This window comes from Malaclemys terrapin, chromosome 4 (genome assembly GCF_027887155.1).
Source record: "Malaclemys terrapin pileata isolate rMalTer1 chromosome 4, rMalTer1.hap1, whole genome shotgun sequence".
NCBI classification, from domain to species: domain Eukaryota; kingdom Metazoa; phylum Chordata; order Testudines; family Emydidae; genus Malaclemys; species Malaclemys terrapin.
The window spans coordinates 11,789,335-11,816,330 of NC_071508.1; positions in this window are offsets into that span (position 1 = coordinate 11,789,335).

Consider the following 26,996-nt stretch of genomic DNA (forward strand, 5'->3'; position numbering starts at 1 on the left):
CAAGAATAGAACCCAGATCGCCTGAGTCCCAATCCAGTGCTCTACCCTACTTAGTCACACTGCGTCTTCTAGCTGAGTTGTAAAGTCCTTTTTAAAAGTGTATCAGTTAGAATGTGTTAGGAAATATATTTTAAACTCATCTTATTTTTCTAATCTAGACCATAGTTGAATGCCCTAGTTCAAAACTGATCCTGATGGTGGTTCCTTGCCATCTGATCCAAAAGGTCATTACTATCTGTTGACTAGAGTGTTTGGAAGGTGTTTCCACTTCAGAGGGTTTGAAAAAGACCCTTTTTCTGTGTTTTGCTAATTTCTATGATATACGTTTGTATTGAAATTGTTTTCAAAAATTTTCAGTTACCAAAAATTGCATTTTTGTACAGACAATCCAGTTTCTGATGAGAAAAAAAAAGACTAAATGTTGATAAAAATCTTTGTAACAATTTTAGCAAGAATATAGTGGAAAATTTCATGAAAAATTTCAATAATGCCCATAATTTTTTGAGAAAAGTTATGTTTTTGAAAAAAGGCTGCTTTTCAATTAAAAGTTTTTTCATTTGAAACATTTCTACCCTCTCTGCTGTCAACTGTGCTAAGAGCTGATGTAAAGAGATTCATAGAGGAAGCCATTTACGGTGCGCCACAACCAGTTTTGCAGGTTCTATAAAGCTTCGGCTCTATGCTACATATTCGTCAGCACCATCAACTGGTGCATTATCTATTATCTGACTATTTACATATATACAAATACTGTCTAGTGCATTTTTCCTAACATTGTTTGGCGATCTCTGCCAAAGTAGATGTGGTGGTGGTAGTTCAGTTTCCTAGCAGAGAAGAGTCTGTTTCACAAAGTCGTCAGCACCAAGGCCTCCAGTTCTTCTCTCTGGGGCCCACAGTCTCTTCTCAGGTTTGGAGCCACATTCTCCCCTGAAAAAGGTTGAGTTTGCAAAGAGATGGGAGGCGAGGCAGCTCTTTGGGTCCCTTTGGGAGAGGCAGAGCCAGCTGTGTGGATTTCCAGGATAACCATGCTTCCTGCATTGTTCTCAAAAAACCCCACTGCAACTGTGGAGTGGTTATAGAGTTCTTGGTCCTCCACAGTTACCAGAGAGGACCAGGATGTGTTATAGGGGGAGCTTCATAAAAATAGGAACTGCCCAATCAAGGAGTTCTCTGCTGCTTAAGGCATGGCTCTTTGTGTTTATGTCTTCACTCTATGTCACCTGGCAGTAAAACTCCCTTAGATGGTATACTTCCAGAGGGTTCTCCCCAGCAATTGGATACTGTTGCCCACCCGAGGGGCATTTAAAGCTGCTTTATGGAGTTAATGCTGGGTCCCAAAGGAGCATTCTACATAGAAAGGCTGCTTCTTGCATCCACTCCACCTTTACCCACAAACTTCACCTATGCAGAGTTCACACAGAGAGGTGCTGTTCATTGCCTCCTGTGCCCAAACCAATGAAAATATAGTATGGAACCACGGCTTAGCCACTCTTCCTTCTCCTCCCCTGCTTCAGGTTGGTTTGCTCCCCTCAGCTGTAGAGCAAATGCACGGCAGCGACAGAGGGATGACTAGATATGGAGACCACTGTCCAGGTCGAGGCTGAAAAACACTGGTGGGCTAGACACTATTCACTTGCCCTGTCGTTTCTCACAATCTGTGCTCATCATAAAGCTATGGAAGAGCCATGCCCCCAGGGCCATCAAACCAGCACCATTCAGCTTTAAAAAAATATCTCTTTCAATAATTCCTAACGTTTCCCAACTCTATGACTCACATTAGCATTTCCTTAAGGTAACATTAAATTGCCGGGTGTTAGACTATCTGCCAACAAAGGATTATAAGCCCTGCCTTCCCCACAGGCACTTAGTCCTTCACATCCAATCACTATCCAGCATCAGAGCTGCTGGAGGAGATACTTGACTACATCTCCATGGCAACTTAAGAGAGAACACAAGGTAGCCAAAAACTGGGGAGTGGGGAGAGGTGGGAGGGAGTCTCAGCATGAGAAATAAACAAAGTAATGTGGTGGTGCATTATAGAAGAATGGATTTATGGGTTATGACATTCTTAAAATATCTTTATTTAATAATGAAAACTTCATTATCCAGCCCTGTGCAGAAGTGTTGCCATGGGGCCTCCACAAATCCCTGGAAAGATCTTTCATCTTGACAGAAGTTCTAAATTACAACATTAGTGTTCTAACTGAGAGGAAGTTATAGCCTATTTTGTCTGTCCAGGGAAATGAGACATACACAGCTATGGAGCGGGTTATTGAAATCTAATAGCTGAGAATATTAAAAATGGGGTAGGAAAAAAAATCTCTCTGTGAGCACTGGGGATAAATTAAGTGATAAACCTTGAGTGTTTACTGGAATTTCATTATTTTATGAAAAAGTAATTCATCTTTATTACAGTTGAGGCTATTATGTTTCACATCATTAAGAAAACAATGCATGGAGACCCTAAAGCTAATTTTCAGTCCAACTATCAGAACACATTATGTTTTTATATTTATCACTGATATTGCCATATCCTCTGTGGTTGCAAGTTCTGACCTCCAGAAATGTTTGGTTTGGAATGTTTCAGAGACAATTAGGTAGAAACAGCTCATGCTCAGTGACTAATGGTCAGAACTGATAGCACTCAGAATCCCGATTCAGTTTATAGTCCCTATAGTTAGGTGGAGAGAACTTTTGCCTTGGTTAATGCTGTGATCTCAGGTCCAAAGTTGCAGTCTGGGTGGATTACATTCTTTAACCACTTCAGGTCTTTATAAATGTGTGACATAACGCTAGCAAACAATCACCCATTTAGGCTTAGGTTTCATGAAGAAGGTCTATCCCCAGGTGCACAATATGGCCCCGTGAGGAATCTAGCATCTTTAATAAAAATTTAGCAATAGAGATTCCCATAATGTGGACCTTGTTACTCACTCGAGTTTGTGTGAATCCTTTTTTTTTTTTTTTTTTGTCTTGCTTTGTGTAGATTCACACAAATGGGTTTTGCGTTGTGTTTTAAGTTCAGGCAAACCTAAGCTACGGAGTTCCACATAATTTCTAGCCAAAAGCATACATTGCTCCAGGTTATATGGACACTTGACACAACTGACACAAGGAAAATTTCACCTGGCTTTAATTTTTGGAGTGAAAGCTAAATATGGTTCTAATCAGCTCAGAGGCAGACGGTGCTTTCAGCAAAATCACTATCTTAAAGTAGGAGTGGTGCACTTACAGCGCTGGATGAGTACCTCCATGAACATTTATTTCAATTTTTAAACTAGCTGGCTTTGGCTAAGTTAGTGTCCCTGTTTATGTTCATGTTCCAGGAATATCATAGTGACTGTGTTCACTGGCTGAAGCCTTTGCCAAAAAAGCAAATTTTCAGTAAATACTGGAAAATATTCCCAGAGAGTGAGTCTCAAATTTCCAATTGCAAATATTCACATCTAAAACTCTGATTCTAAGAGGTATGTTCATCTTGGTCCAAACGTATTTTGCTGAGCAATAAACACCCAACACCAGGGATGAGACAAACATTCACAGTAGTATTGGTTGGCAAAGCATAAAAGGATCAAACCTTGTAGTCCTGGCTTCTATTATTGGTGGGCAAAGCATAAAAGGATCAAACCTTGTAGTCCTGGCTTCTAGTCCTTTGCTCTAACCAATAATCCAAATACTATTATTTCCATTATGCTGCTGGGTTTGGATTAGTAGGCTGGGGCAATATCTTTCTGAGAAGTTATTTCAGAAGTTGTTTGGTTACTCCTCCCGCTCACTTGGACATTCCCTTTGTTGTTTCACCAACATTGGCTTACTTCTCCAGTACTCACGTTAGTCGACAAACTGCTTGCAACTGTAGCCAGTGGCTTCACTACAACACTGATGCTGGGAAAGAGCCAAACTTGATGACCTCAACTGTTAAAAGAATCCCAAAATCCAATGAGACCTGAATACCCTCTCAGCCATCGTACTTGGCAGGAATAGCGAAGGAGCCTGCACTGATCAATCTTTGAATCTTTATTGCTAGTAATCTCTCCCTCTCTCTTTCCACTGCTACCACTGCCCCTGTGTATCAAGGAAACATTTTAAATTGGGTCTCATATTTTAAAATGGAGCTTGCGCCTCTGTTATGACTTTTATTAATATACAGTAAGTTCTGAGAGCTTATCTAATTCATAATCCTAGTGTGGGTCAGGGTAATTTTGTGCTCCAAAGGGCACCTGCTAGGAAGAAAATAAACAAATGCCATCGTCAGTATAAATGAAACAAAAATACTATTATAATTTATGGGTTTATTTAGTTACAATGGATAAAAATAGAAATTGAAACTGACACTTAGCTGTCGAGCGTTCAGAAACAAGGGAAGACAAAAGGTTCTCTGATGGACCCAGGGGTGGAAATAATATTTATTTATATATTTAAACCTATATGTTCAGGTTGATTACAAACAGAGACTAGAACCTGTTCTCACTTATAATGGTGTAATTCAAAAGTAAATACATTGATCTTAGGACTTGTCTATATACAGATTTGCACTGATTTAGTCAAGCCAGTTTAGTAAACCTGATACAATCTCCCACGTGAATGGCTTATATCAATTTATCTTAAGAAGATTACTTACTGACATAATCTAAATGGATGTAAGCAATTTTAAAACTGATTTAAGAGTGTCCACAGAGGGGTTTGCACCAGTTGAACTAAACTGGTTCAATTGAACTAATCTGCCTACAGACAAGGCCCTGATATAATTCCATTGACTTCCTTCACTTCAGTTGAGTTAGTCAGATATACAAGCAGTCTAAATGAGAACAGAATCCAGCCTGGTGTCATCTAGCAAGGGATGTAAGGTATGCTGCTTGGGTGAGTGTTTCACAGATTTTGGATAGGAAGGACATTCATGGAAAGAAGGACATCATTGTTAATGCTCCCTGGTGCTGCTGGCAGCAAGGGGGCATTGCATGTAGTGGTGGAAGCCCCACCTAGGAATACAGCCAAATTTGGCTTCTTTCTATTAATAATTCATGGTGGAAAACATTGGATTCCATTCACATTCTGCTCTGCATAGGGACCATAGTAAAACACAAGGCATGCAGAAATAGCACCGTGAGATCATCACCCCTGCAGTACTTACTGCCAGGAAAGAAAAGACAGATTTCCAGAGGGGATTGGATTTTTGAAAGAAAAAAAGAACTGGGGTGGAGAGAGCGCAAGCAAGCGAGTGTAGAGGAAGTGATCATAAGTAACATACTTGTATGATAATAGGCGGGGCATACACATCTACACCAGGGGATAGGTTGACCTATCTACGTCGCACACGGCATGACATTTGTCACAATCCTGAGCAACGTGGCTAGATTGATTTAATTTTTAAATGTAGACTAGGCCTTAGTGTCTGCCCTACCAAATACCGTGTGCTTAAGTCACATAATAGAATGCTATTCTGTAAGTGGTAAAGAAGATATGCTTATCGCTTAATATAATTAGCTAAAGAGAAATATATTTCCTGGAACAGGAGTATATATTTTAGGATATTATTATCATTAAGCAATGAAAAAAAGCATCAATTGCAGAATTATCTAGAAATGCTAAGAAGTCCAAGAAGAAGCAATTGTCAGAAAAAACCTTAATCAGAATCTTTGGACTGAATAGATAATGGTATTGCTACAGTAAAATAAAAATGCAGTAAAGAGAATATACTACTCCTGGCATCTGGTTAATCAATGGACTGTGAAAAGACTGAGGTGATAAACCAAGCAGACTCAGCATTAACTTTATGAGATGTAATATGTTTATAGGATTAAACTACTTAAAAATAATTTTAACGGAACTGTTTTAACCAAATAGCTGTTCTGCACTCATTCAGTTTCAACATATGCCTTAAACAAGACAGGAAATGCAGAAACATATCAATATTAGACACACAAAATTGAAACAGTATCATTGATTTGAATATTGTTTGCTGAATAAGGAGCTTATTACTTAATTGACATCTTTGTTTTCAATACATTTCTGGGAGCTGGTCTGGCACCATTTATGAGAATAAATGTGGGAAAGTCATGCGATATCTTGCCCTTAAATGAATAGTCATGTCTAAAAGTGATGCAAAAACATGCATCAACCTATAGTTTGCTGAAATCAACCACAGAAATAATTGATTCCAGAGAATACTGGGGAAGAGGTTGGTGTGATACTGATATTACAGACAGAGATGGTTTCAAACTGCAAACTTCAGATCCATTTCAGACTCTTCCACATTTCGAGTGTTTTCAGATTTGGCCTCCCAGTGCTACTTATTATAAAGATGTCCCCAAAATGTCCCTTCCAGATTCCCGGTTAGAATTTTGGAACAGGGACCAATGCCCAACAACAGCTCTCCGGTTTTACACTGAGTCCAGATGTTGAGACAGGATTTGCTTTGGAACGTTCAGGCGGTGCTTTGTGGATACCTATGCTGTACAGATATGATCAACAAAGCACAGAAATATGGATCTCACTATCGTGTCTCACTGATTTGATTCATGACAACATTGGAAAGTTTCCTGTAACCAAGGAAGTCTCTATGAAGTCCAGTAGTGGCCTTGCTTCACTAGTCTAATTCACCGGGGTGGCACTCCGGTACTGGGGTGATTACACAACCAAGAGAAAGGTAGACAGATAGGCAGTTCATTTCTGGAAGGAACACTTTTCAAGCGTCAGGAGTTCATTCATGCTGCAATGAGGATGTGATAGTCAGCCCTGCTATTTGCTGCAAAGGAAGCTGATAATAAAATTAGTGCCCATCATCTGCCCATTGCTCTTGGTCTGTAGCTTTAGTAGTTGTGTGGCAATCTGGGATTCTATTCTCCTCTCCTTGTCTATTCATTTTCCAGGCCATATGCTCGGCCGGCAATTACCTTCATTCATCCAGTGCTTTATTTTTATTGCCTTCCTGTTTTCATTCGCTGCATAATGGCCGGTGGCAGCATGCTGACTGCTGACCAGAATGCCATAGTTCCTTTTCTGTGTATATTTCTTCTATTATTCGTATCCAAATTATTAAATGTTGCTGTTGACGTTTCCTGTTTTTGACAGCAAGAGAACATCACCACCCAGGTCTTTAGCCAAACACCTGCTTGTGAAATACCTCACCAATTTGCTCACATTGCCTTCCCCCCACGTCTCTGCTTTACCTAGCTAGCTGATCTCTGATGAGCTCTGAGACCTTCTAGAGCTCAGAGATATGCTATGTCCAATCTACATTACTGCCTCTGCTCCATCATGTACTTTGCAGCTGCCTACCTGATGAATGAATATTCAAATATCAATTTTATGAATTCTGCAAATAATCACTTAACCTTTATTTCCAAAAGCATCACTCAGTCACTCCTCCCCAGCAATGGGCCCCGACGCTTCCCAATCAGTTACTCGGCATCTGCTGTGCCTCCAACCTGCCTGGTACTTGTTGTGTGGCATGATAGACTCCCTGCGTGCAGCGCAGCTTGGCGTTTTGCTGACTCAGAGTCATTAGGCGTCGCTTCCTGGCTTAGTGCTCTGCAACCCCAGTTGTCTTGAATGTTCTCATCTAAGTTTATCTGTGCATAATTTAGACAATGATGGGATGTCAGTGTCTCTGCTCTGAACTGTGCTGAATACTATAGTAGAAGGGGAGCCCCGTCCAAAGGGGGCAAAATAAATGCAAAGTAGCAGGCAGGCAACCCAGTAAAAAAGCTTTCCGTGTCTGTGTGAGACTAGGAGGAGCCAGTCTCAAAACATAAGGCCATTTGTGCCTCTGGATGTAGAAAGTTCCATGCTTTGCCGAAACAGTGGTGCTTTCATTTTACACTAAGGAAAACATCATTCAGATCCTTCTCCCAACCCTCAGAGGCCCGCAACCCCTAAAGATTTCAGAAGGTGGTCGTTGGTGCTCAGCACTTCCCAGAATTTCCCAGTTTGACACTAGTAATTAGGTCCAATCTCAAAACAGCCAGAAGAGGAGATGCTGCTGTTGCTGCCACTGTCACCATCTGGGATGTGGGAGGCCCAGACTTGAATTCCTGCTCTGGAACAGAGCCAACATGAGCTTTTTCAATTCATCAGAAATTCTGACCATTTCAGATTTGGTTCAAACCTCCCCCCCACCACCTCCCCACACACACTTTTGATGTTTGATTTTTTTGGCATTGCTACCAAACCAGAAAATCCGCTCTTCGCCTACTCCTCAACACAGACTGACCCCCAGGCTGAGCTGGGCAAACAAAGTCCACGCACAAGAATTGGAATTGCACAATTTGAATACGGACAAGCAGAAACTGCAAAAGTCAGGCTTGGATTTCTAATTCTGAACTCCTGTCTCATCCCAGAATTTAGCTTCAGGAGGCTGGGTCAGCCCATCTCTGTTATTTAAAAAACACTCGTCCAGCATCAGGAGTTTATTCCTGGTGCTTCACATGAAGCACGTTTTCAGCACGGTTCAGGGAAAGAGAGCAAAGCTGAAGGAGTCTGGACTGGGACTCTGGCAAGAGAAGTGGAATTGGATTTGAACTTTACAAAAGAATCTGGGTGCCACGGCACAAGTGGGATGGAGTGGAAGCAGAGGACAGGTACCTTACTGGCATTATTTGCAGGATAGAGTAGGAGTTCTCAAACCTCATTGGACCATGACCCCCTTCTGACAACAAAAATTACTACATGACCCCAGGAAGGCGAATGAGGCCTGAGCCCAGCTGCCCCGGACAGGGAGCGGGACAAAGCCAAATCCCAAGCTCTACCACCCTGGGCAGGGGAGAGGGGGAAGCTGAAGCCCAAGGGCTTCAGCCCCGGGTGGGGGACCTGTAACCTGAGTCCTGCCGCCCAGGGCTGAAGCCCTCGGGCTTCGACTCTGGAAGGTGGGGTTTGGGCTTTGGACCCAGGCCCTAGCAAGTCTAATGCCAGCCCTGGCGACCCCATTAAAATGGGGTCATGACCCACTTTGGGGTCCTGACCCACAGTTTGAGCACCAATGGGGTTACAGAATCTAGCTGAGCTGTGCAGGGTGGAGCAAAGGGTCTCTGGCTTTCAAACTCTCTCTCCTCTGAATAGGGTGACCAGACGTCCTGATAAAATTAGGACCGTCCAGATTTCACACAATTTGTCCTGATATTTTGCTCCACCGGCAGCACTCGGCTTCTGGTCACCCTACCTCTGAAGCAGTCTCATCAGTTAAGTTCTGTGAGCAGATTTTTACCTTCCACATGGAGAAAATCAATCATGTTAGAGACAGGCTTCCTGGTGCCAGAGGGACAGTGCAGTGAGGGCACAAGTGAAGACTCTTTTGGTTGGGTTTGACAGTCGCTCACCTCCCTGATGAATAGAGGGTCTTAGGTTCACTGCCTGGGGTCAGGATTGTTTTCTTTCTTATGACTTATGAAAGCCAACAGCAAGGCATTATTCCACTAGTTGGTTTTGTCATCAGTGTCTTTGTTATGAAGGCCAGGCTTCTGACTCTTCATGACAGGCTATTTGACTGATACTCAGTGATATTAAGGAGCACCTACTGAAATCAGCACTGCCAACTCCAAGGGTTCAAAAAATAATGAGTGCTGAATTAGGCCCATTGATTCCTTGTTTAAGGACTCACTGTCCCTCAGTTAATATGTCTGTGATGTTCCCTTACGGTGTTATCTGGACTGGTGATCTGCTAGGGCACTCCAATCCTTGACTCTGGGAGCCAGCCTTACCCTGCTCTGCTGTGAGAACCCCCACTCCTGGGCTGTTCACACACAGCCTCTGACATGTAAGCTACTCCTTGGATTGTGGAACTGAATAGCACTAGCCAATTTCTCTGTCCCAGAAACAATCCTAGGAACCTCCGTCTTGCAGTGCCCAGTTATGCCCGCTGGACGCTGCAAGCTTATATGAGTTCATCAATTTAACAAAGAAATTGATATGTACCAGGCTTGTTATCCCAAGGGTAGCCTCTGACACACTTCAAACCAAACGCACTGCTTCAGGTAGAATAAGCAAACAAATTTATTAATTATAAAGATAGATTTTAAGCTAGGGGCGAGCACCCACCAGCGCTGGGAAAAGTTGGAGCCTATGCGAATGTCTCTCCCTTTTATCATGTCCTTTCTTGCCTCTTGGCTTTGCCCCCCACTTCAGAGTCAGGTGAGCATTATCTCATCACAGTTTCAGACTGACCAAAGCAAGGGGGATGTCTCCCTGGAGAGTCTAATAGATTATTTTATTGCTGCCTATTCCAGCATCCTTTGTTCCTGTGAGGCTGGGCTGGGTTTGTCCCATACCTGCCCTGATGAGGTGTGAATCGCCCCTCTGCTTCTGGAGAGGTTTTGCCTGGGCTTGCTCTAAACCCCGAGGATACATTTTCAGCCTCATAACTATATACATGAAATTATAACCTATAACATAACTATAACATCACTGTAATGTTATACTTACTATAACATCACTATAACAACCATGCTCAGTGCATCATGAGCCTTCCGAAGACACCCAACATGACAAACTTTGCACTGGATACCACACAATCATTTAACAAGGATGAACAGGGGGCTGCTGGGTGTTCCCCCAAGGTACAGAGCATCACAATGCCATCCATTGCCCACATTTACCTTGTGAGTCAATAAAACTCGATATTACCCTCTCTAGCACCCAAAGGGACAGAGACATTCTCAGCTCGTGTGAATTGGTGTAGCGTCATTGATCTCAGTGGACCTGTGCCAGTTTACACCAGACCATAATTTGGCACTCAGTCTGTTCATTAGCACAGTGCCCTCCCTTCATCCCTGCTCTGCTCTCTTGCGCTTTATCCAATAGGCCGTCTGAAAGATTCCAGGCTTGTTTGTTTTCTTTAACTTCAAGATTGTAATTCTAGCTGACGTGGCGTGAAGTTCCATTGTTTTCAATTACTGTGTGATTTGTGGTGGAATCAGTTTAAAAGAAACTTCCCTCTTTGTAGTTGTAGACCTACCCAGTTCATTGTTTCCAAGAAAAACTAGCACATCAATATAACAGACAGACTATAACCCTTTGCTGTTGTACCTGGCCAGGTATTTTACAGTTATTTTACATCCTTGCTTCCATCATGGCTTTGATTAATATACATACATATATACACACACACACACACACACAAATACGGGCCCTTTGGCAGAAAAACTACTCTGTATGTTTGCTGTTTTCCCAACTGATAACTAAAACTGAATCAAACGGGACAGGTAAGAAGTGGCATGATGCATGAAAGGGAAAGCGGGTATGCATTAAATGTGACATCAAATATTACTGCAAATGGGGTAAGTGAACAGGGATGTATTCATGGGCCTGATGCTCATTTCATCCTAGGCCCCTTTACAACACTCAACCAGTGTAAAGGGCTCCTAAAGTGACTGCCAATTACATTTGCACCTACTGTAAGGTAAATGAGAAGCTGGCCACATATATTTAAAATAAAAAGACGGACAAATAAAAATAATAACCTCCATTATTACAGCAGGATGCAGTGTGAGTGGCAGGGGAATAGCTACAGGAACAAAGCTTGACACCAGAGATAATAAAAGAGGGAACTAAACCAAAGAGATCACCCCAGTCTGCTGGGTTTCAAGCGCTTAATCAAATTTGACTTCTACTACTGCAGCTGCAAAAGAAATGTTTCCAGCCTCCCATTAATTTCCATACAATAACCCTCTAATGGGGGAGTTGCTGGGGAGAGGAGGGTGATCAATCTGCTGTAATGACACACTGGAGACAAAGGGAAAATGCAAACTTGGAGCAATTTCATGGCAGGTGCAACCTTGGAAAGTATGGCCATTTTTCCAAGTTAATTTGTTCCCTTGATATGTTTGAAATCCATATTTGTACTTTAAAGGTCTAAAATGCAAGATGATTAAAACATATAACCAGATTTTTGTAAGCTTTTCAACTGTATCAAGTGATGTATTAGTACCCCCTCCATGGCCAGGACAGCTGGATATCTTTTAGCATTTGCTGCCGAAAGACAGGATGGGCTCGTTTAATCTCATGCTAGCCTACTATCTATAGCCTTTCCATTCACTTCTCACTTAGCTGAATCGATCCCCAGTAGCATGGGATATAATAATAACAACATAGTGATGATGATGGCTGGGATTTTGAAAGGCGTTTAAATGAATTAACAGCCCAACTCTTAATGCAGTTTGGGTGCCTAAGCGCTCTCCTGCTAGCATAATTAAACCACCCACAATGAACGGCGGTAGCTATGTCGACAGGAGAGCGTCTCCCGCTGATATAGCACTGCCCACACTGGTGCTTTTGTCGATTACTCTTATTTTGGCCAGGGGTGTGTTTTTTTCACTCCCCTGACTGACAAAAGTGCCAATGTAGACAAAGCCTAATACAAATAAGCACTTATACGTTGCAAGCATGCATCGAGTGTTAGGACCAGATTCTGATACCCTTATTCACGTTGCTTCTAAAGTTACACCTGATTTGCATTTAGATGCCGTTTAAAGCAGCCTTAAAGTAGATGTAACTGACTATGGTTTAAAGGCGTTTTGTGCTGCCCAAAGTAGTGTGAAGAAGCTGCTGTGTAAATGAGAATCAGGGCCGGCTCCAGCCCAAGCGGCCAAAAAAAAAAAAAAAAAAAAAAGAGCTACACTTCGGCAGCAGCTCAATCGCGCCGCTTCTTCTGCGGCAGTTCGGCAGCGGGTCCTCCCTCTCTTCCTCTTCGGCGGCAATTTGGCGGCAGCGCAAAGAGGAAGAGAGGGAATGAGGGACCCGCTGCCGAATTCCTGCCGAAGATCCGGACGTGCCGCCCCGATACCGAACACAGTGCCGCCCCTTTGAATGGGCCGCCCCAAGCACCTGCTTCCTACGCTGGTGCCTGGAGCCGGCCCTGATGAGAATCAAACCCTTTGAGTATTACCTGGTTCTCTCAGTTGTCCCACAGAAGCAGCTATGCCAGCATAACCCCATTGTGTAGACGCAGCCAACAGTGATGGAAGGGGTTTTTCCATTGCTGTAGCAACACCAGCTCCTTGAGTGATAGTAGTTAGGTTGACAGAAGCATCCTTCCATCCACCCAGCTGCATCTCTGCCGGGGTTAGGCTGGCATAGTTATGGCACTCAGGGAGGAGGATTTTTCACACCCTTGAGCACAGTAGCTATGTCCAAGTATAGACCAGGCTTGGGACTACTCACAGAATTAGTTACTACTGAAGGTGAGCAAGGGCATTAGTATCCAGCCCGAACTTGGGGCCCGGTCCTGCAGTTGACAGCCTGCGTGCAGACTGCTTGCACATCCTTGGAACCCCACTGAGCTCAGCATGTGTAATCTCAATCCACTTCACTGCAGAAGCAACCCCAGGAGGCACTCTGCCTCAGAGACACCCCTCTGAGTCATAAATCTCACCACTGAGAGATTCCATTGAAGTCATAAGCTCAGGGAGAAAATACGTATAAGCCATTTTCTGTATTATCTAAAAGCAGATCACAGAAATAGGACTAGTTACAGGAGGGAGTGCTACTCAATATCATCATGGGTTGCAATATTGAACTTTCAGTGAGCAAATTATGCTTGCTTTGCCCATCTGCTCCATGCTAAATCAATGCAAGTTCTGTTGCCTTACTACTTTGATCCATTTTCTCAGCAGTTTGCAACTGCCTTGTTATGCAAGCTATCTTTTTTGTTTATGTCGCAATTAAATTCAGCTCAGAAATTACCCTGGAAGTTACCTTTGCTTACTGCAAACTTATGCAAAGGTGAAATTGGTCCTGAATTTCACTTGAGTTCAATGGAGTTGCCCTGGAGTTGCTCCTGTAATCTGGAGCAAAATTAAGTTGGGATTTTTTTAAAAAAAGCCTAGGTGATTTAGAAGCACTGTTGTGCTCCATAATCACTTTGGCCATGTCTACACTATGAGCTGGGTGGTGGGGATGTCCCCTGCTCGTGTACTCATATGGTAACTCAATGAGAGTCAGCACACATATAAATAGCAGTAGAGACCCAGTAGCACAGGCTGTGGCTACAGAGGCATGGCCGAGCCCTGCCACATACAAACCCACCCGAAAATTGTGGGTACGCTACTATGTGCGCTCACACTAACTGTCATCAAACAACCATGAGTGTGGTACACAAGCAGGGGAATAACACCCCTAGCTTCTAGTGTAAACAGAGCTTTAGACCCAGCTTTGTCAAGGTATTTAGGTACCTTTAATCCTGCTGACACCAAGAAGATTTTGAAATCAATGGTAGTTAGGCACCTAAATATTTTTCAAAATCTGGGCCTTAAACACTTTTGAAAATTCCACCTGTAAGCCCTAAATTAGCCTTCTGGTTATTCTTCACTCTGAAGTACATCTTGACGTCTTTGATTTCACTTACTGTCCATTTTCCTAGTCAAACACATTCCTTTGCATTGTGTGTACTTTTTTATTTCTAGTCCCTGGAATAATCCTACCCTTTATCCAAAACAACACTCAGAATTCCACCTTTGAAAGAGGATTCTTTCAGTGATATAAATGTATACATGCTACTCCTCTGTCATGAATCATGTCAAATGCTGACCAATGGGTTTGCCTTGTTTCTCTCAATTTTGAACCCAGCAACAATCTTCGGGGGTCTCCGATGTTCACAAGTTCTGTTTCATGCTGAAGCAAAGTCACTTCCCAGCTCTTTATACTAGATAACACTAGCAATGTATCCACTCTCTCTGAACTGGAAACACATGGAGCTATCTGCAGCATATCACCTCCTCTACCTCCTCTTCCACTGCAAGCACAAGATATGAAAAACCTTTGGGTTTTCTCATCTTTTTCTATTGTGATCACAGCACTCAACTAGAAGTGAGAATTCTCTCCAATAATAGTCCCCTCTGTTGGCTCAGTTCTCAAGTTATTACAAATACCACCAAAGTAGCTGTGTGATCCATATTCTTTGAGATGGTTTTCTGAGCGCTTGATTCTGCCAAACTTACACGTGTAGAATAGTACTTTGTTCCTTGAGTAGCCCCTTTGAGAGTTCCATTCTGCCATGCTTACTAAAGGTGAGTAGTACTTTATTCCTCAAACAGGAGTACTGTCTGAGGAAAGAAGTACTTATTCCAAGGAATAAGGCACTACTCAATGTTAGGAAGAGTGGAAGATTTAGGACTCTCATTAATAAGATAGAAAAAGGCAAAAGTCAGTGTCCGAAAGTTGAAGTTAGAAAAATTCGGATTGAAAATAAGGCACCAATTGTTAACAATGGGAGCAGTTAACCTTTGAAATAGATTCTCAGGAGATAGGATGGACCCTCCATCACTTGGAATCTTTAAATTAAAATAGTTCCACCACAATGTATTGGGCCTGGCCCAGGAATCACTGGATGAAATTATCTTGCCTGTGTTATGTAGAATGTCAGACTAAATAGTCATAATTGTCCATGCTGGCCTTAAAATCTACTACTCTATTAACGAAACCCTAAGGCTGGGATTTTCAATGGCATAAAGGGCAGCTAAGAGCTCAACTCCCATTGAAAGTCAGTAGGATTTGGATAACCCTAGCAATATATTTAACTCTAACTCCCTTAGGCGTCTTTGAAATTCCCATCCTAAATGTTGATTTTTTAACTTTGGCCATAGAATCAATTCCATCATATTGAATTAGTTCTCTCATGAAAGTCCCAAATACATCTGAATGAACCAAGTGTGTTATCAGCATCCACTCCTAGAAGTGCCACAAGTACTCCTAGAAGTCTCATTCACAGAACAACATGTAGTAAAAAGAGAGAGGACAGATCTAAAGAACCCAGAAGAGAAACCGTTGTTTCCAATTTTTTGTAATTTCATCCAAAGCTTTTACTTCCACTGGGTTGTTTCCTTTTTCTGTCCAGTGATTTAGGAAGAGAATACTTCCTCCCATCCATCAAATATTTATGGCTCTGTATTGCTGATGAGCTACAGAGCTGAACATGCTACTGCCTGAATTATAATGCTTCTTGGTCTTCTTCAGTGTGGATCTATATATATTCATATCTATAGAGAGAGAGATAAAATATATATAAAAGCTAGTGCTGAAATCCAGGCCTCCCTGATTTCATGAAGAACTTGCACCTTTAATCAGGTAGCTGGATTTTTTCTCTTTTCCCAATAGCTTTTATTGCTTGTCTTCCCATAAAATGACAAAACTTCATGCTGTCCACCCAAAGGTAAAAATCTGTGAAAGGCAATTCAGTTTCACAGGCCACGAAGTTATATGTCCACTTTTTGCATTTCTTCTCTTTCTGTTTATTATGTCAGAAAAATCTCTAAGGTTGCAATCTATATTTTGTCTATTGTGATTTTTCTTTTTAACACCAAACACTTTTCTCTTGCTTTCTTCAATGAGGAGTAACTTCTATCTGTGTATGAGTTCTCAGAAGTACATGCTTGCTTTCTTTCCTCTGACTCAGTGCCAATCGTGCAAGGACACCACCATAACAAGAGAGAATTAACTATGGATGCTTCTTCCCAACTGTCCTCAAACCACTGGTGTGTTTCTGGCTCCTCTTTGGAATGTTGCTCCATCAATTTAGGTGAATTAGTTAAAAAATGAAATAATGCAGGAAACAGATGGGTACATTCACTTAATTTTTTCTGTTATCACAATTTATTGAGCTTGATGCAGGAATTACTGGGTGAAATTTGATGGCCCAAATTATGCAGAAGGTCAGATTAGATGATCAGAATGGTCCCTTCTGGCCTTGAAATATATGAATCGATGGCTGCGTGTGCTATGTCCCCCTCTAATGACTGTTTCACATACATGATAAAAGCTTACTACTGCTACCAGCTAAGCGATGGCCCATACATAGATTTGAACGGTGGTGGATCTCTAATTCATGAGATGGAAAGCAGCATGTAATCCAGGATTGCTGTCATTCCCCAGGGTGCTAAAATAAGGTGCAGGGAGACAATGATACTGTATCTATGACTGACACCAAATCCAGAGATGCCATAAGGCAGCAAAAGCCCTGTACATTTAATTTAATAGTGACGAGGATTTCCAGACTAATTCCTCCACTGGTGTAAATGAATGTAGCTCTATTGAACATCAATGAGGCCACGCTGCTGATTTACATGAGGGGAAGATCTGGCCCTGAGAGTGATCCAGTGTCATCACACTAGTGATGGCTTTATAAATGAGGCACATTAGAACAAGGTGTTACTAACTGGCCAATCTTAATTAGAAAGGAAAGTGGGGGTATATACCGGGAATCAGAAACAGTGTCTTTGTCTAATAGTGGTAGCAGATCAGAGTTCTAGTTATATGGATTAATCTCAGGAGAATGACTAATGGATCCAGCAAGGCAGAAGAGACATTACACTGAACAGTTTTGAAAACAAACTGCAGATGCTGTTTCTGGAACCTCTATCATTACATTGTCTGTTCACATATCAAGTATGAAAAGAAAACACCTTGATTTATCCAACTACCATCTGTTGGTTCAACATGCTCAGTTGATCTATGCAGTAGATATGCACCTAATCACCCTCGTGGGGACACTATATCAGAGACATTTAGGACATAATGAGTTAAAGTGGATATATGGGCAAATCTAGATGTGAGTAAGGATAGGAGGGGAATCGCATGGAGTTTTCAGCTCTGCATTCTATTGTAACCTCCTCTGTGGAATCAGCTGTGAGTTCTGTCTGGACCAGAAATGCTATTGAGGGGTATAGAAATGTTATTTTATTTAATTTTCTTTATGATGCAAAGTTGGAATCCAGCCATTTGTTCCACTGAAGAATGCTTTAAGAAAAGAGACCCAACTTTGATTGCATTTTGAGTGATGGGTAGTGGTTAAAGCGTGACTGGGACTGGGAGTCAAGACTCCTGGGTTTTGTTCCCAGCTCTGGGAGGATAGTGGGGTCTAGTGACAAGAACAGGGTGGATTATACTCAGGACTTCTGGGTTTTATTCTTATCTCTGCCACCGATTCTACACCATGGTCCAAGAGCAAGTCACTCCCCATCTCTGAGACTTAGTTCTCTCCCTTGTAAAATGGGGATATTAATGCTGATCTACCTCACAGAAATATTGTGAGGGTTTGAAAGTGGTATATGTAGGTGAATGGTGGTGGTGCTGAGGGAATATAGACTGTTATTACTAGGGCTGTTGATTAATCGCAGTTAAGTCACGCGATTAACTCAAAAAAATTAATTGTGATTAATCACAGTTTTAATCACATTGATAAACAATAGAATACCAATTGAAATTTATTAAATATTTTGGATGTTTTTCTACATTTTCAAATATATTGATTTCAATTACAACACAGAATACAAAGTATACAGCGCTCACTTTATATTATTATTTTTATTACAAATATTTGCACTGTAAAAATGATAAACAAAAGCAACACCCTCTGGAATGGTGGTTGAAGCATGAAGGGACATAAGAATCTTTAGTGCATCTGGCATGTAAATATCTTGCGACGCCAGCTACAACAGTGCCGTGAGAACACCTGTTCTCACTTTCAGGCGACATGGTGAACAAGAAGTAGGCAGCATTATCTCCTGCAAATGTAAACAAACTTGTTTGAGTGATTGGCTGAACAATAAATAGGACTGAGCAGACTTGTAGGGTCTAAAGTTTTACATTGTTTTATTTTTGAATGCAGGATTTTTTGGTACATAATTCTACATTTGTAAGTTCAACTTTCATGATAAAGAGGTTGCACTATGGTACTTGTATTAGATGAATTGAAAAATACTATTTCTTTTGTTTTTTACAGTGCAAATATTTGTAATAAAAATAAACACATTAAATAAATGGTATTCTGTTATTGTTGAACAGTGCGATTGATCTTGATTATTTTTTTAATCACTTGACAGCCCTAATTATTACTACTACTCTGTATTTGGGCCGTATTTTTTCCTTTGAGCCCCTTCCACCTCCTCTTGTGTGGATGAGGACATAAACCTTGGATTAAATATAGGAAAATATTGTGACTGATTTTAAAATGACATTGAAAGACGCAAATGAATAACTTCTGTTTAGTCCCCAAGAAGAGTCCTAGTGCTGAAATATAGATATTGTGATTTTGTGGATTGTTCATATCTTCAGCACACAAACTTCCACCTCGAAAATTATGTCATTTAATTAGAGTTGTGGAATGAGTCTATTGCAGTCACACTCGGTTAAGCTAAATCAGTTTGTAGATTTCATTGTCATTGGGGCTGAAACAAAATATATGTTACACTACCAATCTAATTTTACATGCATATTATGAGAATGATTACAGCTTAAGTCTTTCAGAGCCCCAGAAGTCTGGATTGTCCTAGGATGGCTGCAAAATGCTTTACTTTGCTCATTAGCTGCATGAAAGTAAAACAGAGATCAACAATCACATCCAGCGTGGGGCTAAACTGTTCCTTGCAGTGATAAAAGAAATCCACCAGGTGGCAGGAGTAAATAAACCTCACTGTAAGTGAATATATGGTGCATACCTTTCTCATCGTAGCGGACTGGAACAGGACGGGGGTGGGGAGAGCGAGTCTTGTTAGGGCTCCTAATGAAGCAATTATTTAAAATATTGAAGCCCGTATGGACCGAGTTCCTCATTTGCTGTGTTACCGCATTTCATTCCTTGACCTTGAATTATGAGTCTCCTTCACCACAGCACCATGAGTGCTTTAAACTTGACAAAGCCCTTGATGCTGTGGGTCAGGCATTTGCAAGGGTGTAGTGCATGAGGGAGGGGAAGGGAGAAAACAGAAAGCAATCCTCTCCCCAAGCAAGCTTGTATTCTGAGAATGGGTTTCAGTGGGAGGCGCAAGCACTCAGCATCTACTAGTGCTGGACCCAGGGCCGGTGCAAGGAAGTTTTGTGGCCCTAGGCGAAACTTCCACCTTGCGCCCTCCCCTCCACCCTGAGGCGCCCCCCCTGTGGCAGCAACCCCTCTCCCCCCGGAGGCGCCTCCCTGCGGCAGCTCCCCACCCCAGCTCACCTCTGCTCTGCCTCCTCCCTGAGCATGCCGTCCCCAGTCTAATTCTCCTCCCCTCCCAGGCTTGTGGCGCCAAACAGCTGATTGGCACCGCAAGCCTGGGAGGCGGGAGAAGTGGAGCGGCGACCGCGCGCTCAGGGAGGGGGCATAGGAACGCTGTAAAAAAAAAATTGGGGGCACCGCTTTTTGGCGCCCCCAAATCTTGGCGCCTTAGGTAACCGCCTCGTTTGCCTTAATGGTAGCACTGGCCCTGGCTGGACCCCACAGGGACATCTATGCACCACTCAAACCTCAGGCACTGCTGGATATGTGCACAGCATTGCACTCTCAACACTTTCCCTTAGATGCACACAGAAATGTAGCAGAGTGTTCCACACTGGGATGCTGTGATTTCCATGACAGAGCCATGTTGCTGATGTGTGAGTTCTGGTCTCACTGTCATCAATATCACGGAATCCTGTGCAAGTCGGGAGGGACTCAGGTGTCACACAGCAAGAAGAAAATAGCCTACTTTCCTCTGAAAAGATTAAGCTTCAGTGACAGGTCCAGGAAACTGTCTTCAAGAAAGAATGAGTTTCTATATTCCTCAAATAGTGCAGCTGGATGTTTAAAGGGCTGGGCAAATTAACGAGCAATTAAAACATTTGCATTATACATACTATGGGGATATGTGTAATGTTTCTTTACATCAACGGCAGGAAGGAGGGAGCCGTAGGGAAGGTTTAGGCAAACACGCTACAGTGAAATAGAGAGACGGGAAGAGTAGCCTTAGGAATAACACATTTTCCTTATTGTAATAAAGCTCAGTGTTAGAAGAAAGCAGATCTCGCTGTGATTCTTTACTGTTGTCACATGACACATACTCAGGTTAACGGGAATCCAGTATCATGCTTCAGAGCAGATTGCTGTAGTGATCGGAAAGGAGTATTCGCTTCCCCTCCCTCACGTGTCCAGAATTGCACATCATCTATAGGCGTTGTGGGCGATTTCACCCTGCCTCTGAAGATGTCATAAGAGAGAGGATCTCAGGCTAGATGGACTGATGTTCTGATCTGAAAGAGCAACTTCTAGATTCTATAGAAAACGTGCACCTGGTTCCCATCATTTCCATTTCCTTTCTTCCTGTTCACTCTCACAGTGACTTCATTTTTGTGTAGTAAAAACCATATAAAAAAGGGGGGCAGCAACTCTGCCTGGGAAGAGAGACGAGGATGTTTTCACAGTGACAGCTGGAACACGTCTGGTATGGTTCTTGACCTCCCACAGGGGAAGGCAACTGATTGCTAGGGAGAGAACATTTCACTCTTTGCAATGATGAAAATCACAATTAGCACCCTGTAGCTCCAGAGTGCTGCAAATCCACCCAGATCTATTTGCAGCATTTCACTAGTTACTGAAAGCAACAGGCTATCAACTCATGTAAACTTGCAAGAAGTTCCCTGCTCCCCCTTGTATTTAAGTAGTTGCCTCCTCTTTGCTCCATTGATCCTTAATAGATTCCACATCAGGGAGGTGCAGACCCTCATTCACTACAATCACAGATTCTGCTTCAGGACCTCCCCTAATCTCCCTGAGACTTTGACAACTGTAACCTTAGTTATGGTGCTCAAGGACTGATCAGGGTATGTCTACACTGCAGTTAAACTCCTGCGTCTGACCCATGTCATCTGACTTGGACTCTCGGGGCTCGGGCTGTGGGGCTATACAATTGTGATGTAGATGTTTGGCCTTGAACTGGAACCCTGACTCTGAGACCCTCCCTCCTCGTAGTCCGACCTTCTCAGGGAAGGGAGCGGCCACAGAACCCAGATATCAGTACTGGGAACACAAAGTAAACACACAGGGAAGGGAGTACAGGTCATGGGTCATAACAAGAGACCAGAACAGATACCCCAGACAGTGTCCACTGCTCCAAATGGGAGTCCAAGGAGTCAGTGGACACTGCCCAGATGAACTCTGGCTGGAAGCATGAACAGATAGGGGACCGGAAAAAGGCCCCATAGCTGCAGAGAAACCCCTCCCCCATCCAGCTTCTTCCTGGCCATCTTGTCTGGATTGATAGCCCTGGAGGCTGATGTCCTTTCTTGAGCTACAAACATGGACAGAAGTGCATAAGCTTCCTCCCCACTGATCTAGAAGAACCTCCTCTCAGACCATATCCTCAAGTCCATATCCTCTCTGCTGAGAGAGCCAACGAGGGGGTATCTGTGGTGGTGGCTTTTGTGACGGGAACTGGAATGAGTTGTATTTCTTACAGGGCACCAAACAGCCATCCCCTGGTAGTTATTTTTGGACAGCATCAACCTAGCTGCATTTGCCTTCGCACACTTTTGACAAAAGGGGGGAGGGATAGCTCAGTGGTTTGAGCATTGGCCTGCTAAACCCAGGGTTGTGAGTTCAATCCTTGAGGGGGCCACTTAGGGATCTGAGGCAAAATCTATGCTTGGTCCTGCTACTGAAGGCAGGGGGTTAGATTTGATGACTTCTCAGGGTCTCTTCTAGTTCCATGAGATAGGTGTATATCTATCTATATATAACACTCCCTGTCTCATAATAAGGCACCCAAATCTTTCTACTCAAAATTGATTTTGTCATTTTTATTTTTCATGGGGGAGTGGTAATAGATCAAACCTCAGCAGCTGCATGTTTCCTTTGCAGCACCCAATGTACATACAGATGGTGGCACTTTCACTGATAGCAGCAGGATGGAGCTATCATGTCTAGAGCGGTGCAAAAGCTCAGTATCAAAACCACCTGGAACTCAGCTGGTTGTGGGCATTGTGAGATGCTAGTAACTATGTTGCCATTCACAAAAAGGGTCAGTGAGCAGGTTAGCAATGCCATGATCCTGTGTCAGGTCTTGAATGGACCTGAGCTGTATTTAAGGTACCATTTCTTCCTCCCTAGGGGTCGAGGGTGGGTTTAGGGTGTCAGGCAGATTCCCCAGGTCTCAAGGTTTCATTACAACTGTGGACTGTGTTTGTGGGAAGGTTTGCCCTGGGTCAGACACTTTTCCATCCATCTGGGCTGAGTGTAATGTGAGCTGAACAGGTTAAAATGTCTGTCAAGCCTGATCACTGCAGTCTCAAAGTATCTGGTTTTGAATGGAAACTATCAAATGCCTGATCAGATACTGGACAAAATGCAGCTTTTTTTTTTTTTTTTTGGTGCTGACTTGTACCTTGAGCTTTGTGTCCAGGCAAGCCTAAGAGTTCAAGCAAAACTCCTGGCTTGTTCCCCCTTTGAAACAGAGCAATAACAGGTCCCACCAGCACTAGAGAGCTGAAACCTTAGCCTTTCACTCAGCTCAGGACATTTTACAATAACAAGCTTGCGCCTATTGGGGGAGAAAATGACCAGTTTACTTAAGGTTTTACATTACCAAGGGCAACAGACCAAGAGTCATCTAGCTTGGCACAAACCCCTCCATCTGAGCCAGTGCGGGTGAAGTCCTAGCTTTTGCATTGTGCTGACTGCACTACGTGATATAATGAGTGCTTCAGGATGGAATTTTCAAAGGGGCCTGAAAAAGTTAGGTGCCTAACTACCTTTGCATTGGGAGTTGAGTGCCCAACTCCCATAGCTCCTATGAACATCCCATCCTTGCTAAGTGAGACCCACTCATTCATCTCAGAGACAAATCCAGTACCCAGGAAGAACTAACTCCACACACCTTCTCTGTGACGGAGTCTGAGGCCAACTGCAGGAGAATTCGCCATGCACGGCTAGCCACACCCTGAGTCAGTCCCAGCTCTGTCAAAGAAAGGTCAGTGCTCCTGGATTTTGACTAATCCAAAGAAGCAGGACGATGGGAAAATTAATTAAACAATCTCATTCTACATTATTTACTTGTGTAAAAAAAAAAAAACCCGCAAGCCAGTTTCTGATCCTAGCAGTACTGGTGGAAAATCCAGTGTTACTCGGTGTAACTGAGATGAGGAGCTGACCCAGTATCTTTGTTAGGTCATGTATCAGCTCCTTCGTAACTGGCTTAATGCAGAACAGTGCTTCAGAGGTTCAGAATATTTTAGGATTAGGATCAAGTGTGGCTTTCCTTTGCTTCCCCTGCAGCACCGCTGCTCCTTTTCTGATGAAGTTAATTCACTGCTGGTGACAGGTGCTGGATTGACACTGCTGGTGCTTGATGGCCTCATTTATTATCCACATCACAAGTGCCCCAAAGAGAACATCACATCACACCCTAGTTGTTTGGCAGAATTAATTTTTTTTTTCATCATTTTGACTGATAACATGGATGTTTATTTTAAGTATTTTTTTATTTTTATCGATTTAAATTTTCCCAGTTGATCAAAATTGTGGGGTTTAAGTTTGGGATATTTTAGATGTTTTATCTATTTAAATTTTCACAGTTATGGGAAATTATGGGGTGGGTCAGACAGTGGTGGCAGAGGTCAAACAATAGTTATTTAATGATTATATGTTGAAAAAGTTAAAGATTTATAACCTTTAAAACACAAATTGTCAACATCACAGGTAAAAATATACGAAGTAAATATCCTTAAATTTTAGTAGTTCTCAAGCAGCATTTTTGTTCCTTTGTCTATCTGTAAATATCTATTGTTATCAATAGAAATGTCTTTTCCTCAGTTTGTATGGGTACGGTTAAATTGACATTTACCAATATTTTCCAGGAAAAATCTGATCCGTCCAAGCTTAATTACATCCTAGCTGGTACGGAACACACAACCTTATAGACAATGACCTTCCAAGCGATGGACCTTCCGGCTTGGGCCCATGTTTAGTAAGAACATTTTAAACCACTCACTTCATTATTCTCACCTATCTGAGTAGCTCAGCTGGGAGTTTTTGCATATAGGATATTGAATATTCCCCCTTCCTAGACTGAAGCAGAGCCCTCTCCAATCTGAATAGTCTGGTGAAGTCTCTGCACCCTTATGTCGCCCTCCATGCAGAGAGGAAGGATCGCAGGGCTGGGATCTCCTGGCCCCATCTTTGTCCTGCTATCAACCCCAAAGAGCTGCTGTCTATGGAGCCCTCGCAGAGCTCTGCCACATGCATGGAGTGCACAGCCCTTTCCTTCACTCCTGGGACATGGCCCCAGTTCTGCTCTGTCTGGAGTCAGCAGCAGCTGCCGAGGAGAAAGGAGAATTTGGACCTATGTGAACCTGACACCCACCCCTTTAGCTTGAGAGGTAGTGGGGCGACAGGCCCTGGCTTCAATCCAGCAGATGACCCATGAGGAGGGTCATGACAGCAACACATGCGTTGTAGGACTTCATTTAACACCCACCGTCAGCATCGTTAGAGCTTTTATCTTACTGAGCTTTCCAGCTTTATTAGTGCCAGATGCTCTCCGCTCCCCACCCCGTGACTTCTCCATCGATAAGCCAGAGAGAGCAAAGTGTTCTGAAAAGGACACTCCGGCATAGCAGGGAATGCCATCTTCTTCTTGAGTCACTGGCCGTGCAAAGTGCTGCTATCCGTTATGCAGAAATCCTATCACTGGATGGTCTCTCGGGAAGATATCCCTTAGGGAGGAAGTGGGGGGAAAGCATTTCCATTTTCATAGAGAGATGTTATTTGGCAGCAATAAATGAGCAACTTTCAAGCCTCAGAAGTGATTAATTTCTCACTGGAGCTGTCACTGAAGCTGTCACAGCCTGACAATCCTGACATAAGTGTCATTTATAATGTCACAAGTCTATTACACATAAATGTCATTACACAATTACGCTGGAAATGAAGAAAGGCTCGTTGGGGGAACAGTGTGTGATATTTAGTCAATTACGTATCTTAACGTTATTGTTCTGTTGTCCCCCTCGTACAATTACAGTGTGTCTGATTTGTTCATCTCCGTAAATTACCAATTATTTGAACTAGCGATATTACGAGGCAGACGGGGTAGGATTTGTATTATTAACACACTGGGACAAACCCCTGCACCATGCCGTGGCTGATATCAATGAGGGGATCATGGTGCTTTGATAATTAGCCCTCTTGAAATGAAGGCTCGGGTTCTGTGTTTTCGTCTCTCTGAAAGGCACCGGCGTATGGGTGAGACCATTAATCCCGTGCGCTGTTTCAGAAAAGATGACTTGTTCTAATGAGAGCAACTTTTTGTGCCGCCTGACAAAAGAGTCCTTCCTCGTTAGGAGGATGGGAAGAAGCAGCAAACTCCCCTATATGTCTCCTCAATTATTCCTTAAAATTGGCACAAGTGCAGCCTTCATTTAGTTCTAACAGGCTTTCATCCTCTTCGGCCCAGATACAAATGAGACTTATAATGTCACATACTGTACTGTCTTTATTTGAATGTATTATGTATGAAAGGGCCTGGTAACTGGGCTGGCTGACTGGCTGGCTAGGGAGGAGAAGGAGATATGTGGGAAACAGTTACACTAACCATCTCTCCCTGAATAGATACTGGAGCTGAGTCTTTGGTTTGATTAGAGGTCCCTCGAATTGAGTTCAATTTTGTGGGCTGGAAAACTAAACTGCTTATTAAGATATTGACTTGGACTAGGTTCTGAGTGTATTGAGAAATTTTGTGCTGCCTTCAGCAAATGGGAGCACTTTGAGCCACATTCTGATCTCAGTTATGTGTGTGTCAATATGGAGAAAGGCCACTGATTTCCAGGGTGCTCGTTCAGATTTACACCAGAGTAACTGAGATCAGAAAACAACCCTTCAAACTGCTCCCTGTGCCTGATTGCTATTCCAGAGAGCCACTGTTCTCCAGGAGGTGTGCTTAAAGCTAAAGCTGGCAGAATAATGATCAAATTTATTTGCAAATAATATATTTGGTGACTGATGGAAAACGCAGCCAATATACAATTCACTGAATGCTAATGGACCATTAGATATGGTCGAATAATGAAAACATTTATATGCAAATAATTTATTCAAAGAAATATGCTGGAATTTATCAACTCAAATATTTTTGGTGAATAATCCAATCAGTTCTACTCGATCCAGGCCAATATAACACGCTGAACAAAGATGTCTCTGCTGACAAAATGAGGACACCTGATGCTGCCAGTTAACCAATGTTTGTCCAAACTGCAGAACTCTGATTTTCCGTTTCTTTAGAAGAACT